This window comes from Haemaphysalis longicornis, unplaced genomic scaffold, assembly GCF_048455015.1.
Source record: "Haemaphysalis longicornis isolate Haplotype H1 unplaced genomic scaffold, Haemaphysalis longicornis Haplotype H1 scaffold_10, whole genome shotgun sequence".
Lineage (NCBI taxonomy): Eukaryota > Metazoa > Arthropoda > Arachnida > Ixodida > Ixodidae > Haemaphysalis > Haemaphysalis longicornis.
Genome location: NW_027526204.1, coordinates 143,169,088 through 143,175,087, shown reverse-complemented (window position 1 = coordinate 143,175,087; position 6,000 = coordinate 143,169,088).

Sequence of the window (6,000 nt, the reverse complement as noted above, 5' to 3'; positions counted from 1 at the left end):
GGTGGTCACCCAAGTCAAATATGTTTTTATAGGACTCGAAAAGGCGGTAGAGCCCTCCAGCTCCTGCTGCAGGAAGTCCGGAGGCAATCATGCCCACTAGCACATCGTCCTGCCTAGAATCCTCAGGGATCTCGTTGAAAGGGCTCGATGGTGGTCCGCCGCCAGAGGGGGAACTTGATCAGCGTTCAAAGGGAAAAGGGTTGCCAGCGAAATACCCTGGGGCAGCACTTGCGTTGGCAAGCCAAAGTTCAGAAAAGGGAGGCTGATCACATTTTCACTAATTGTCGCTTCGGTGTGGGGAAGAGTGGCGTCGCGCTCGAGTAGCACTGAGCGTATTGGCGAAACGATGTAGTGACCATTAGGTACGGGCGGCCGCGATGACAAGGGCACCAATGTCACGACTTTTTCCGGCAGACGTACGTTTCTTTCGCAATAAAGGCGGGGCCCTGGTTCGTCACTTGCTGTTGAAAAAAGAGTCAGATCTAAACGGAGGACACCTTAGAGCAGTCTATAAGGGCAGCATGTTCCGATAAGAAGTCAAGACCAAGTATAACGTCGCGGGGACACTTTTCAAGGACAGCGAACTGGACGGGGATTTGGTGGCCGGAAATGTTTACGCCAGCAGTGCACAGCCCAGAGACAACCGACATTCTTCCGTCGGCGACACGTACGACACTGTTTGGGACAGGTATGACGAATTGTCGCAGTTGGCGCGGAGATTAGAGTTCACTACTAAATGAGGGCACGTACAGGTACGCCATCTATATAAAGGTCGAGTAAATTCTTCCCTGCAGATAACGGCAGTAGAGGATTTTGTGGCCTGGTCGTCAATGTAGCGTCACCTCCAGGTGCTGCATCTCTTAGTTTTCCCGTGAAGTGACGTAAGGGGTAGGAAAGAACGATTGGCAAGACGGCGGGGAGCGTGACTGGCGACGTTGCGGGGACGGTGAGCGGTCGAGGCGAGAGGTCGAAATTTGGGTGGTGTCGTGTGTCTGGCGTGGAGGCAAGAACAAACGGTGGGCATCGTTGCCGTACTGAAATCCGGGTAGGGGTGGCGGGTAGGCCGAAGATGACGGTTTTGGCAGTATCTAGCAACATGGCCAACCCGATGGCAGTTGAAGCAAATCGGCCTGTCGTCCCGCTCCTCCATTCAGCTGGATTCCTCCTGTAAGTGGACGGGCGATAAGTATTTCGGCTTGACGTTTGGAAAGGGGTTTCGTGGCTGCTCGGATGGTTCACAGCGCAGACGGAGCGTATGCCAAAGTTTTCCATCTCCTGACGTCCTACGGCTTGTACAAGCGGGATGGACGGGTGGTTGCTCTAACATGCGTGCTGAAGCAGGGAGGCTCATGCCATTGCCTCGAGCTCGCGTCGTATGACGCGCGTCAGACCCTCAGGAGCATCTCGGCCGGCCAACATACGAGGTACGAGGTCCTCGCATAAAGATATCGGAGCGGTGTTCAGCATTCGAGTTAATGGCGCTGCGATGCGGAAGCTTTTGGCCTGCTCAAACTTCTGGCATTGATCGATAATAGGATTGACAGTGGAGCAGTCTTTGCAGAGCAGCAAATGAAATGCGTCGTCCGTGATTCCTTTGAGCATATGGCCTACTTTGTCGTCCTCTGTCATCTGGGCGTCAGCCTTCATGCAGAGGGACAGCACATCCTGGATATAGGACACGTAGGACTCTGTGGCTGTTTGTCCACGTGTCGCTAGTTGTTTTTTCGTCGCAAGCTGACGTCCATCTGGTTGGCCAAATAGTTCCCGCAATCGATACTTGCAATCGTACCAGATGGTAAGCTTGTGTTCGGTCGTTTCATACCAGACCTGCGGTGTCCCCCTCAAATAATATCTTAGTTTGGCCAGCATGATTGTCGGGTCCCATTTGTTGTGGACACTGACGCACTCATAGACCTTGAGCCAAGCCTCGATTTCAACGCCATCGTAGAGGAAGCGGGTTCGCGAGGGTGGGAGATGACGAACGGTGGCTCGGATCCAGAGGCTCCCGTAGTCAACATCGTTCCTTCTGGGATGCGGCGGCCGCTCCGAAGCTTCGTTTTGGGTAGCACCATCACCGCAGATGTTGCGGAGCAGGAAAAACGCATATTAGAAGTAATAAACGGAGAATACTCTATTTACAGATAATTTTCAAGGCAGATTCAGGCAGGCAGCTAGGTCGCTCTGCTCGTGCGCATGCTACTCCACCAGAGCGTCTTCTTCGTCAACGGCTAGCTAGGCTGCCCACACAACCATTAGACATACCCTCTTTGAAGGGGATTGCGCCCTTTGCGTGTCTTGTCTCTGGACAACAAACGGTTACCTCATTTCTCTAGTAACCACCATGCGGCATTATAGTCACATGACTTGCCGTGACTTTGGCCTCATGAATAAGTTTTAACGGAGTCCTCACCTCATGACTGTCAAATGAAGGGCTTATAACAGCTTTGTCTCATGCAGTATGATATGGCATTATACCGTGAAATTATACGCACTCCGGGGTAATATCTGGGAACCCCTGCTACAAAACAACGCGCGTTACGATGGTATTTGCAAAAATGGACGCAAATTGCAGGGTTTAATATATCTGTATCAACGTTTGCTGCCTTTTAAATGCAGAGCATTTCAGTAACTCACGATGTCACCCGCGTTGGCGTCCGTAGTCCGCACCGCACCCCTCTCTACTATATAAAAAGAAAATACTGTCCGGCGGCCGGTTTCGATCCCTCGACCCTGCGGGCAGAACGCAATGTACATGGTGCGCTTCCCACTACGCCACAAAGCCGACACGGAATCGGACGCTACCAACGCGCCTTATATCGTTGGCTCATTCAAATTACTGCTGACGAGCGCTTTCTCGTCAGCAGTTGCCACAAGTGCAACAACATTAACCTAACGCAAACTACTTAACGTCGTGCGCCCCCGGAAATGCTCTGCATTTGATCGTGCCCCTCGCGAGGGGGATGTTTATACAGGAACTCCTACTTCTAGCGGACTCCTGGCGCCCTCTTTCTGCCATTGTAGAGACTATGAGGCGGTCTTCGAAGGGCGCCAAATTTGAATTCTACAAAATTTAAAGCACAGCCCTTCGGCAGCCGTCTCTGGGCTGAGCCGCGTCGTCGTAGTAACCGAGTGAACGATGGCAAGAGAGAGAGAGAGTGAGATAGAGGGGCAAACGATGAAAGAAAGCAAAGGAGGAGAGTGTCGCGGAATAGTGAGGGGAGGGCGGTTCGCCGTGGCGGCGCAAGCGCTCTCTGAAAGTGTGCGGTGAGGGAGGGGGGCAGCAGGCTGTGCCCGCACGAGGCCCTCACCTGCGGGACGCTGGCGAACACGTGAGGGGGGGGGGGGGGGGTAGCGGGTGCGCGTGACGATGGTGTGTGTTTGACGGACAACGGTGCAATAATTGATCTGCAGACCAAGTCAATAATTTTTTTACGCTATAGTAGCAGGAGACTACACCACACTTGAATCGCTTCAAGTAAAAATGTTTCTTGTGGGAGAGGCTGGCCGTGATCATAGATCTAATTATTTACCCCCAAACGTACAATATGCCGCTTGACTTGCGAATCGTGTTTTCGAAAACACCAGCAGGGTCTTTGCGGTAACTTTTCTAGACGAATTTTTTTATGTTTGTAGGTACCCTACTGCCGCAAAATAAGCACTCTCTTCGATGGCAAATGGAAACAGGTTTGTATATAGGCAAGCCTCATTTCTTATTTCTACAGGTTCTATTCACTGGCGAGGTGCGTATGCAGGCAACCATGTCAGTGCGCCGTCAGTGGGTACGTCGGGATCCGCGGGATGGCGGTACTTGTGTGTGCTAAGCACATGATATATTTTGGACGTTCCAAACTCTACCCCACCGAACGCAAGATCATGCCTCGACTCCAATGCGAGTGCAATTAATAACCTATCTGTTGACACCAGAGCTGAGAATCGGTGTTTTTTTTTCTACAGCGTGAGGGCGCAGTGGCTGAAATCGCGCCATGTACATGGCGCTTCGGACATGTCCGTGGCTGTTTCCAGTGCTGCCAAGTGAAGAAATTGACAGCTGAGCTTTTCTCTGAATACAATCTACCGGCACATTGCACCCGACAGAGGCCACTGTGAGATCTACACTTTTCCTGATAAAGCTGCCTGTATAGCATGCTATGGCATCGATAAAGGAGTGGCGATTGCTAATCCGGTAAGCAACCATTTTTAGCAGCACGCAGTGCCAATAGGACAGAGCTAAGACGTAAATTAAGACAGCGGTGATGAATCTATCAGTTCCTGCTAGCTTTCTCTATTATCTACAACTGGATTGGTCGGCTTCAATGTCACCATTAACGTCTTGTCATCTGCGACAGCCGTTCGTTCATTTCTGCTTTTATTAGCATCACGTTACCCTATAGATGCTGTCTTTGTGTGGGCGGGCGTGGCTAGACTCGTGGTAACCTTAACTGTTGGTATCTTGCGCAGGGCGCTGAAACTTACGCGAGTACAATGTTACGAACAAAGGTCGTGAGGAGCGCGGCCCTTTCGCAATGGGCTCTTTTCATAGTTTCTTAGTAAGTATACTAGAGAGGAAACTGCGCCTGGCAATCCATGTCTTCGGGGTTATTGAAAGACCACAGCTTCTGGCTTGGGCTTGGCATGACAGTTGGATTCTTAAGCGGCTTCTTTTTATTTGCTTTCTTCACTATTTATTAACACGTCTACGAGCTACGAGGTAGCCGTGAGGCGTGGCGAATGCGAGTTCGGCCCCGCCGCGGTGGCTCCGTGGCTAAGGCGTTGCGCTGCTGAGCACGAGGTCGCGGGTTCGATTGCGGCCGCGGCGGCCGCTTTTTTGATGGAGGCGAAAAGCAAACACGCCCGTGTGTACGAGATTTCGGCTCACGTTAAAGATCCCCAGGTGGTCAAAATTAATCCGGAGCCCTCCACTACGGCGCGCCCCGTCGCCTGCGTTGCGTCGGCGCGTTAAACCCTACAATCAATCAATCAATGCGTGTTGGGCGAAAAAGCAGGCACTGCGTCATCCTACCTAACGTTCGTCATGCCGGAGTCGAAGGAACGTATGACTGAGCCGCAAAAGTTGCACCTGAGGGAAAAAGAAACCAAACGTCTGAGACGAACACAAGATACGACAGATACGTGGGCCTGTATCCGTCCTATCTTGTCCTCGTCCACCGCTGTTTAACGCCACGTTTTATTTTTTCTTCAAAAATGAACCAACTTGCTCAGCGACAAGTTTTGTTAAACTGTCGCTCACGGTCGGTTCACCGATTCGCCGCGAAAACGATAGGCAAGCTCAAAAACATTTCCAAGCTCTTCAAACAACGTATTATTTGAAATAATGGTAAAATAATAAAATGAGTCTGTAGTGTGTTTCCCGCAAAATATTAACAGTGTTGTTACTGCCAGCTTTGCCTGCGGAATAGTCGGCACAACCACACCGGCAAAAATACGCTTTACTTCCCCTTTCCTTAGCTTGAAAACCGCCTGTTTTATTTTCAACTTGTATAATAACACACTATTCTTTGCATTTTAGTGGCACTGTATTGAATATACGGCCACTGAAATGTTTTCATGCAAGCCAATGCATGACGAAACTAAGGTGAGCGCATGGTATAACGGCGGCTCATGACGACACAGACGGCCTTGATATGAGCCGCATAGAAGCTAACGCCAGAATCCTCTTTGGTGTACCTAGTAAGAAACTCGATGGATCTATTCTCGACTGCATAAATTCACGGTGAATTCGGTGAATCAGTGACGTTAAGCACGTATAGCTACGACATGTAGTGTAATTTGTCGCTTCACTTATAAAGATCACGAGCAAGCTATCAAATATTGCGCACTAATAATATAAAACACTTCGCATGTGTTATTAAAATTATGATGGCACCTGAGGCTGCCAAGAGAAGCACATTTTTAGGGTTAAACTTGGCGACAACACCACAAGGCTTTAGCTAACGTCCAAAAGCGAGCAAAGGCGGTTGTTAAGCGAAAGAATATCACGCA